We start from the raw sequence: 10,295 nt of genomic DNA on the forward strand, positions 1-10,295 counted from the left end.
ACAGTTTCGTCAGTGTCTGTACTTACATTAATATAAATTTGAGTTGGTCGTTTAGGGTTTCGTTGCCTGTTCTGTAACGCCCTTTTTTTCATTGTGAATATAAAATTTTCTTTAGGGCAATATTCAGATTTCTGGTAGGACTTTGATTTTACTTGGTTTGAATTTCATGTGCTATTTATTATTCTATGACTTTTGGTCAGTATTAATTGTATAGTTAGGGTTTGTTATATTCTCACGCTTTTGCGCATACTTGTTTTGTGATATGTGTACTTCTCAAACCTTTCAGTTCTATGAAGAATTTGGCTCAGAAATATTTTTGAAATTTGCCATCTCTATTTTCAATGTGCTTTCTTTACAGGTCTAAGGGTTCTTTTGAACAAATTGAGATAGTAATGTTCATTTCATTGTAAGGACCATGTATTACAAAACGTAATGTCGGTGATGTACATTTATTAAGCTCCATGGTGTGGTTTGCCTCTCACAATTTTAATCTGTTTGATGGACAATAGGTTTTAGATTTTGAAGATCTATTGAGGAGTGGTATTTGCAGTCTCTGCTCTAGCCAGGGAACGAAGGACTATTCAATCGGCATGGGTGTTTGGAGGGGAAAAAAGTTATGGTTGTACTGGAGCATTTGCTGCTAGAAGCAGCTGGTCGAACATCTACCAATGATGGAAAGCAAAACCAAAATCCTGCGAAAGGGAGACTGGAAGATTCTGATTTAGATGATGGCAGTGACTTAAAATACATTGATGATGATGATTCAGATTATGCTGGGACAACAAATAGGAAGGCTTCTAGGTCAAGAATGCCCCTGAAAAAGAGATTAGATTTTGGTGACAAGGATGATGATGACAGGGGTCGTCGTGGTGATTTCGATAGCAAATTATCCATAGGAAGTGATTTATACAAAGATGATGAAGATAGGGAGTAGCTTGGGAAAATGTCTGAACTGGACTGGGAGTTGATTTTGGCAGAACGAGCAGAAGCAAGGGATAATTATTTAATGCGTAAAAGGGCTCGCCAAAACGAGATTAGAAATCAACAACGGAAAGAAACAGGGCCTCCATCTTCACGGATGTGCTTTTCTGTGAAATCGACAAGTTCTGTAAAAGAAAATGCTTTGAGTGAATTGGTAGCAAGGCGGCAGAAAGCACAAGATTCTGACATTCAAAGTAAGCGGAGAGATAATACTGGTTCATCTAAGGGGTAGGATTCGTCACCTAGTAGAAGAAAATCTCATGCGAGTCCGAGCCTTAGTTTGTCATCCCCTAGTGAAGGAGAAGGAAGTGGAAGTAGTGGCGAAGAATCAGATAGTGATGGTGATGGTCCCGGCTCTACTGACGCTCCCAGCTTTGAAGATATTAGAAGCATAACAATAAGGAGATCAAAACTTGCTAAGTGGTTTATGGAACCATTATTTGAGAATATCATTGTGGGATGCTTTGTAAGAATTGCGATAGGAATGTCCAGGTCAGGACAGAGTACTTATCGTCTTTTCATGGTAAAAAATGTTGATGCGACAGACCTTGATAAACAATACAAGTTTAAGAACCGCACCACATACAAGTATTCGAATTGTTTCTGGGGTAGCGAGAGCAGTGCAAAAAGATGGCAGATGGCCAGGGTGTCTGATTCACCTCCACTTGAGAAAGAGTTTTCAGATTGGGAACGGGAAGTAGAACGCAATGGTGGTTGGATGATTAGTCGAGCAGAAGTTGAGGACAAAATAAATGCGCTAAAAAAGATAAATCAATTTGTGTATTCTGCAGAAACTGTAAAACAAATGTTACAGGAAAAGAAGTTGGCTTCCAAAAGGCCATTGAATGTGGCTGCTGAAAAGGACAAGGTTAGAAGAGAGATGGAGCTGGCGGAGAGCAAGAATGATTATTCAGAAGTTGAGAGAATTAAAGTGAGATTGAACGAACTAGAAGTCCTTTCTCTTCAAAGCAAAAGCAAGGATGCAAAAGCCTTGATACTAGCATAAATGAATAAGAAAAACAAGGCTGAAAATTTCAATAACGCTTCTGAGATCAAGCCTCCAAACCTTAATATTAAAGCAGGTGAAGCAGGGTATGATCCTTTCACTCGGCGTTGGACTCAATCTCAAAATGATTATGATACAAAGGCGAAGGTTGCTGAAGACAACACTGATGCGAACAAAGAGGCAGATGCAACCGAAGTAGAGGAAGCCAAAGCAATAGAAACTGCTGAGGATGATGGAAAGCTTGTCGATATTGATGCTCCTGTATCAGAAGATGCAAAGGTGTAATCTTTGCATGATTTTGAACTTCCAATTTCACTTGCTGGACTGCAGAAGTATGGGGGTGCTCAAGGGGCCCCTTTAGCTTTTATGGCTAGAAAGCAGAAGATTGAGTCAACTTGTGGAGTGCAAGTTCCTAGCAATGATGGAAGGAGGCATAGTCTGACATTAATTGTGAATGATTACAAGCGTAGAAGAGGCCTGTTGCGAAAATAAATAATGATATTTTCTCTGCTTGTTGGTTTCCCCATTTAATTTTTATATGAAAGATTCGGAAATTTCCTTTTGGGATTGCCAGAAACATATGCAGAAAAGCCTTAAAGTGAACATTTTTGTAAATTGTTTCAAATTCTATATGTAGTGTGCCATTATAGGCACTTTAAAACACAACTGCAATAACCTAGTCAACCAAGGATTGTCTTTTAACAGTAGCAACATCATGGATTGTTGGCAGGCATGAAATCAACAATGTGTTAGAAATATAGGCTGTATTTTCTTGACATCTAAAGTTCAAGGGTGTTTTTTTGTCTCAACCATTCTGCTAAAAAATGGTATATAATGTTCCAAAAGGATTCCTTTCCTCTAAGTAATGCTATTCCACTGCAAGTTATCATGCAGTTGGTGAAACATGGCATTTTATGTTGTTTGAGATTGATGTTGAGTGATGCCTTTTTCTAAATTATTGTTGAAATATGTAGTGTTTTTCAGATTCATGTAATAAATGCTATGTTTTATTAATTTATGTTGTTGTAGTATAGTTTGCTTAAATGCTTTTAGAGTTGTGGTTGTTTTGTTGTGCTTAGTTGTTTATTCTTGCTTTCGATTGATTGCAATTCTATCTAATAAGCAACTATCTTTTACATGGTAAAAAAGTTTGGCTGAATCGAGGAAAACATTCGAAAATCTGGAAGAACTTTGGTACAGCCAAATAATTCAGTTCAGTTGGGATTCGTATAGTCAATCTGTTGTTTGTCCAAAATTGAACCAAACCAAATCCACTTTTAACCCAAAAAAATTATCTTCCCAAGAAACCCTAAAGAATTCTTAAGAAAATGCATTTTAACTTTCAAGCCACCAATGAATATGTTATTTGCCCATTTCTTCTCCCTGTCACGCCAATGCCTGTCACTACTCCCTCGTTTAGGAGCTAGCCATGGGAGATTTCAGGAGACTATGCTGCTGATGATGCTTAGAGAGGTTTGTCGGAAGACCGTTACTCAAATGTCTGCCAAAAAGAGCACCCATTCTGACACACCACCTATGCAGAGGAAGAAGCCTCACAAGTGTTTGGGCTCCTTTTCTCTATCATGGATGGGGAAGTAGCCAAGAGTAAATATCTCTACAGGCATGAAGTCCAATAAAAATAATGTATAAGACATATTTGACAACCAACAATTGCATCTAAAATGCAAAATATGTTCCCGGCCTTTCAGAAAATGTGGAGTCCAGCAGAATGTGAGGCCAGCACTATCATCAAAATTCAAACCAGATATGAATCTTTCAGTCTTACGGTATTATAGGACAATAACATCACTGATATATGAACTATAAATCAAGCCTTCAATCCTAAAATATAAGTGTTGGATGCTTCACTGCAAAGCCTAGAAGCCTTCCTTCAAATGTAACAACTGGATGATGCACATAAGTTGATGCTAATAGAAGTCCGTATGGAGCGACCAACCCTTAAGATGGTGGTGGGCTCTTGTACGAGAAGCCTTCTTTCAAATATAACAACTGAATGATGCACAGAAGTTGATGCTAAAAGAAGTCAGTATGGAGCGACCAACCCTTAACATGGCGGTGGGCTCTTGTACGAGACTTAGTCAACTCAAATTCACCTCCTACACAAACTTTGATATGCTTCAAGCAAGAAATGCAAGATAGGTTATACCTGAAGGGGAAAGCAGAGGAAATCATGAAGCAATGGATTCACGTAAGGCAAGTACCTGGTCAAAGGCATCAAACAATATTTTTGATGGCTTCAAGTCCATGGTGATGAACTTGGAAGTTCCTCGACTCACTTCTTAGAGGACTCTCAACCAAAATATCCAAAGAAAAATGGACCTGCTTAGTATAAATGCTTTACAAGTAGCTCTCGAGTTTGAGGCCAAAGCTTCAGAAGAAAATGTACTAAGCCTCCACCAACTAAAGCAAGGTTCTCGAAGCCTTATCTTTTAGAACTGTCTCTATTAGTAACTCAGAGCAGCCTTTAAATCAGGGAAATGACAAAGGTAAGAAAAAGTATAGTAGTTATCATAAATATGCATGCATGATAACTACAGTGTATTGCTCAAAAATCTTGAATAACATAGAACCATTGTTATTGGAACCAGACCGGAACTGGTGAAATCAGCCAGTTCGATATTTTTGACACCCAAACGGGTCTGGTTCAAGGTCTGGAACTAGAAATGGCCAGTTTGGTATTGCACTGGTTGGTTAGGTACCAAACTGGCCAATTCTGCACAATTTGAGTAAAGATGTTCCAAACGTAATTATTTTTTAGAAAAAAATAAGAATTTTTGAGTGGGGTAGTCTAATATTCAAGCCTATGGCTTTAGTATTGCTTATGCAATTCATAACATTACCATGAAATGACTTTGGATGTTTGAGAGTAGTTCTGACCTCATTGAATTTCATATGGAGAAAGTAAAATTTTAGATCTCACTCAAAATTTAGTAGACTTGACAACCTTTTTCAGGATTTCAAGATTGTGGGGATTTCCACATTTCCGTTGGATTTGTTATGTATGAGGGTATGAACTAGTCAGTAATCAAGAACACTAAGCTCTCTATGTACCTTAATGTTAGTGACATTGGTTGATGAACTCTCTCTCAGAACCCTACTAAAAATGTACCCATCATTGAAACAAAATCTTGACTTGAGATGCTACTTTTTTTTCTATCTTATTTTAATGCTTAGAGGGTGATATTGATGATGGAGATCCTAATATAGAAAATGGTTTTGATTATACGTAGGTATTTGTTGTAACATGATTTTTTTTTTTGTTGATGCTAACGGTCATCTGGACCCTGTTTGTTGATGTTTTTTCGGTTTAGAGATGGATTGTACTACCCTGTTTGTTGATGTTTTTTCGGTTTAGAGATGGATTGTACTACCCTGTTTGTTGATGTTTTTTCGGTTTAGAGATGGATTGTACTTGATGCTATTCTTTGTTATTTGCTTCTATAGGACCTAGATAATGCAAGGGCCACACAATTTCCACTGAATCATCCACTTGGGTTAGCCTCTATGTTTTGGATGATTACACAATAGATAAAATTGGTCAGCACTTATAAAAAATTCCATCTAGCCAGATAGTCGATGCTCAATCCTACTTTATATTTTCTAAGCACAACCAATAACTCCACGAGGATAACATGATCCCTATTTAGCAAATACATCGGCTGCCCGCTCAAATGGTTGGTACCTATAATCATAGCCCTGTATGGATAAAAACTGATGACTACGAGTTACGTTGGCTCTATACATTGATGACAGTTTCTTTAGCTTTGCCAACAATCATTGTACTCTAGTATAGACTAAATGGACACTGGAATTTCCATTATCCAGAAGATGGAATCTTACCCAAGGCATTCACAAAAGTTATTGCCAACCCACAACTAGTTGAAAATAATCTCCATCATCATAACAAACTTTATGCCCATAATATGCACAAATGGTAACACATGATACATCTCCCAAACCAACGGAGTCCAACTAAATTCTAATCTGAGATCCTCCATTCCCAACACTTTATACATTTAAAAACTTGTCTGTAATCGGCCTCTCTTTGCACTTTTTGGGGCAATTGCTAGTTATATTAAGTTACTTGAAAAATCAATCTCCTACAATGTATTTTAGGTATCAGAGGAGGGAAACGGTTATTTCCATTGATTGAGGAATCATTTAGGCAATTTCAGTCTTGTAGAAAAGATTTGTGTTGGTTCAGCCTGGGCCCGAAACTTTTTCGTTGTCATCTAATTAATGAATGCATTAGGTTGACCATAACAAAATATCCATTTTCAGAATACACATTATCGTCCACCCTTGCTTTCAACAATTCCCATTCACATGTCGTTATTCTTCCCCACTCTATGCCTTACCACTCTATGCCTTACGGCGTTTCCTTTGCAACATAAGGTGCAAATGCTACTATAACTACTATTTATATTTTTTAGGCACGGGAGGACCCGGTCTTCTGCCTTAGAAGAGCACATGGAAAAACCAAAGCATCACATATGCATTGAGGAGGCCCATGATCCGGATTTAAACAGGAACACAAAAAATTACAGATATATCCATAAACACAGATATGCAGCGGAAATAATACTTCATTTCATTAATGGAAAATATTGAAATATGCTTACAACCAGAAGTGGAAATAAACAGCTAGGGCGATGGTAGCTTATCTCTGCGAAGAGATGTGGTGGCTACATGCCTCTGAACTGTCTTACAATGAGGCTCGAAGGCCTAATTATTGTTGAGAAACAATGGAAAATCCTTCACATTCCAAAACCTAACCCTAGAAGATGAAATGCCAATTTGTGGGCCCCGTTTGGGTAAATTGGTACATCAACTTCCCAGGGTCGTAACTTTGGCATACAATCTCCGTTTGACGCGTACAATAGCTCGTTAGAAAGATCTATCCAAGCACTACCACTTTGGGAAGGGCAACATTCATCCATGAATTGATGTTGCCCCCAGATTTCCCAGAAAACATCATTTAGGGCCTCAAAACGGCTCCGGAAGTTCATGACCCCAAAAAATGCTAAAAATAGTAAGTTGTGCTACAATTAAGGAAACTGAGATCCACCTGGATCGTTCCTCCCCCCTTAGGAATCAATGGTCCCCATGAGGAAACTTTTGCTGAACTTGGTCCCTGGTGAGCCACTTGCTTTGGTGACAGAGTTGGCCTGCTATGAAAACTCGATACAGTTGGATATTCTGTTGGCGAGTGTTATTGATCTGTGTGTCCATGATTCGATCAGTTGCAGCTAGTTCCATGCAATCTGGATTTAATTCTGTGGGTGTGAGCTGTTTTGCAATGTTGGATGTGTCTAGCAATGGTGGAAAGTATGGCCGAAGGCGGTCCACATTGAACACTGGGTGCACGCCAAGGAATGGGGGAATGCTGAGCTCAAATGCATTGTCTCCCACAACCTTAGTAATGGTGTAAGGACAATATCGGAGTGGTCTCAGTTTCTGATACGCTCCAGTAATGCATTCCTTTTGCAAATGCAACCAAACTTTGTCGCACACCTGAAACTTGTTTGGCACCCGATGTTGATCATGTCGCTGCTTGTACTTGGCATTTGATTTCTCCAGAATGTCATTGACCTGCTGGTGAATATGTTGGATGTGCTCAATGAAGTTGGTTGCCTTATCTATTTCAGACTGGACATGAGCCGAATCTATGTGAGTAGCTGCAAGTGGCATGGCCACATCAATGGGGCATAGTGGCTGGAATCCCAAGCCCACCTGAAAAGGGTTGTGGCCAGTCGAGCTTTGAAGAGCTTGGTTGTAGTTGTGTTGAACATAGGGGAGGCTCTCGTCTCATGTGCATGGATGCTTTGAGTTATACATGCGCAGAATGTGCACAATCATCCTATTGACAACCTCTGTCTCGCCATTAGTTTGAGGATGCAAGGTTGTGGACTTAGTGAGTTTGGTGTCTAGCATTGACCAGAGACTGGACCAAAATGTACTGAGGAACCGACTATCCCGATCTGAGATGATAGACTGTGGGATCCCAAAGTGCACCCACACTCGTTTAAAGAAGAGTTTAGCAGTGGCTTCTGCTGTGATATTCTTCTTGCAAGCCGCCATAATGGCCATCTTCGAGAACCTGTCGACGACCACAAAAACACAGTCATTTCCATGCTTAGTGGAAGGAAGGCCTGACATGTAATCCATGGAGATGGATTCCAAGGTCGACTAGGGGTAGGCAGCAAGGCATAAAGGCCTTGCTTCTTGATGGTCGGTTTGGCAATGGCACAATTAGTACATGATCTAATGTACTTCCCAACATCCTGTCGAAGATTTGGGCAGTAGAAATACTTTTGTAGTACTGCCACTGTTTTCTCGACCCCGAAATGCCCAAAAGCCCGACTATAGTGTGCTTCCCAAATCATCTTGGCACGCTCGCTTGAAGGAACACAAAGGTGACCCAGGTGGCATAACAGGGCACCTTGGAGGTGAAAATCTGGAACATGCCGACCCTCCAAGAGTGTCTGGTATGTGTGGCCAGATTCTGTGTCACTTTTGTAGAGAAGTGTCCAATCAGAAGTCTCGTGCCCACAAGAGTTGATCACGGTGGTTAACGCCATGATCGGTGGTCGACTGAGGCAATCTGCAACATTATTGGTGCTTCCCTTCTTATACTTGATATTCAAATGGAATTGTTGTAGGTATGTAGACCACTTCTGATGGCAATCATTCTGCAATGTCCCTTGGGTCTGTATGAACTGCAAGGGTCGGTGGTCTATGTGGATGATTATTTCCTTCCCCAAAATGTAATGCTTCCATTGTCAGCAGGCTTGCACAATGGAATACATCTCTTTATCATAAGTGGGATACTTCCGGACTGTGTCTGAAAGTGTTTCACTGTGATATGCCACTAGATGCCCATGTTGAGTAAGGACTGCCCCAATAGCATAGTCAGAGGCATCTGCCTCGACCTCAAATGGTTGTTGTAAGTCTGGTAACACGAGCACTGGTGTTGTGCAGAGGCGATCTTTCAACTCTATGAATGCCTTCTGTTGAGATTTAGACCAAAAGAACTTTGCTTTCACTCCTCCCTTGGTGACTTGACTCAAGGACCAAGTGATATGAGAAAACCCCAACACAAACCTGCAGTAGAAGTTGGCAAGACCTAGAAAGCTGCGGAGCTCTGTCATAGTGGTTGGAGATGGCCAATCCCGAATGACTTGGATCTTGGCTGGATCCACATGCACCCCCTGTTCATCAATAATGTATCCCAAATACTGAACTTGGGTCATGCCAAAAGTGCATTTCTCCAAATTGGCACATAGCTTGTGTTGCCGCAGTGTTTGGAGAACCTGTCAAATGTGGTGGAGGTGCTCTTCCCAACTCTGTTTGAAGATCAAAATGTCATCCAAGTATACCACTACAAATGAGTTGGTGAAGGGCCGCAAGATGTCATCCATTAGCTTCATTAAGGTTGCAGGAGCATTCGTCAATCTGAAAGGCATAACCAACCATTCGAAAAGGCCCTCCTTGGCTTTGAAGGCAGTCTTCCACACATCAAAGGGTTCGATTGGTACCTCGTGATATCCTGACTTCAGATCGATCTTGTTGAAATATTTCGCCCCCTTTAGTTGGTCTAGGAGATCATCAATCTGTGGGATCAGGTACCTATTACGGAAAGTGATCTTGTTCAACGCCTGATAATCAATACAGAGTCTCCAAGTCCCATCCTTCTTTTGTACCAACACGATCGAGCTCCCACAAGGCAATGAACTCGGACGGATGTGACCTTTCTGCAGGAGCTCCTGAATCTACCTCTTGATCTCATCGTTCTCTAGAACAGAGCGTCGATAAATTGGTCCATTGGGTAATGGCGCACCTGGGGTCAGATCGATGGAGTGCTTGACCTGACAGTGCAGAGGAACCCCTGCGGGGGAGCTGAAGATGTCCTCGTATTCCTCCACGACCTTGTCCATCTGTAGTTGTTGGGTAGAAGGGTCCTGTCTAGAGGTCGTGGCCACCGTCTTCTTCTTTCCTTGAGGCGTATCATCAGGAAAACAAATTTCTCGGTTTTGGAAATGAGCTTACTGCATTGTTTTGTAGTAATTAAAGAGATGGTTGTAGGCAGTGCTACCTCTGGTATCCTATACAACTTATTTCCCAGTGTAATAAGAACAACACGAGGCCTTGATTCATACACAGCATGTCGCTTCCACAAGTATGGTTGTCCTAATAATACATCACAAACTTCAAGGGGAGCAATGTCACACAATACTTCATCTGTGAAGGGCTTGATGTTGTATGGAAGGCGACACTGCTGGCTCAC

At 40.7% G+C, this 10,295-nt stretch overlaps 1 pseudogene; it reads left to right on the forward strand.

The window, feature by feature from the left end:
- The first annotated feature begins 616 nt into the window (after positions 1 to 616).
- LOC149156805 (protein RTF1 homolog pseudogene) lies at positions 617 to 2,765 on the forward strand (annotated as a pseudogene).
- The last annotated feature ends 7,530 nt before the right edge of the window (positions 2,766 to 10,295 follow it).

The sequence above is a fragment of the Pinus tabuliformis genome, chromosome 9 (genome assembly GCF_031772625.1).
Source record: "Pinus tabuliformis cultivar Carrire ecotype Pingquan chromosome 9, CPIR1, whole genome shotgun sequence".
In the NCBI taxonomy this organism is placed as follows: Eukaryota; Viridiplantae; Streptophyta; class Pinopsida; order Pinales; family Pinaceae; genus Pinus; species Pinus tabuliformis.